Source organism: Cucurbita maxima, unplaced genomic scaffold, assembly GCF_002738345.1.
Source record: "Cucurbita maxima cultivar Rimu unplaced genomic scaffold, Cmax_1.0 Cma_Scf05386, whole genome shotgun sequence".
NCBI classification, from domain to species: Eukaryota; Viridiplantae; Streptophyta; class Magnoliopsida; order Cucurbitales; family Cucurbitaceae; genus Cucurbita; species Cucurbita maxima.
The window spans coordinates 1-441 of NW_019277402.1; the positions used below are offsets into that span (position 1 = coordinate 1).

A 441-nucleotide genomic window follows, 5' to 3' on the forward strand; every position below is an offset into this window, starting at 1 on the left:
TCAACTTATATAAGCCCATGACATGAGTTTCAAGTTTGAACTCTACACACTTATTTCTCTAATTTACATTGGTCATTGGGCGAGAGTAGTACTAAGTTCGGTGCGATCATACCAGCACTAATGCACCAGATCCCATCAGAACTCCGCAGTTAAGCGTGCTTGGGCGAGAGTAGTACTAAGTTGGGTGACCACTTGGGAGCACCCCTAAGCGTGCTTGGGCGAGAGTAGTACTAAGTTGGGTGCTAAGTTGGGTGACCACTTGGGAGCACCCCTAAGCGTGCTTGGGCGAGAGTAGTACTAAGTTGGGTGCCCCTAAGCGTGCTTGGGCGAGAGTAGTACTAAGTTGGGTGACCACTTGGGAGCACCCCTTTTTTTCTTTCAATTTCTCCCAGTTCTTTTCTTCCTTTTTTTTCTTTCAATTTCTCCCAGTTCTTTTGCCCA

The 441-nt window shown here is 46.9% G+C and overlaps 1 pseudogene; it reads left to right on the forward strand.

Moving 5' to 3' along the window:
- Positions 1-98: 98 nt before the first annotated feature.
- Positions 99-217, forward strand: LOC111476102 (annotated as a pseudogene).
- The last annotated feature ends 224 nt before the right edge of the window (positions 218-441 follow it).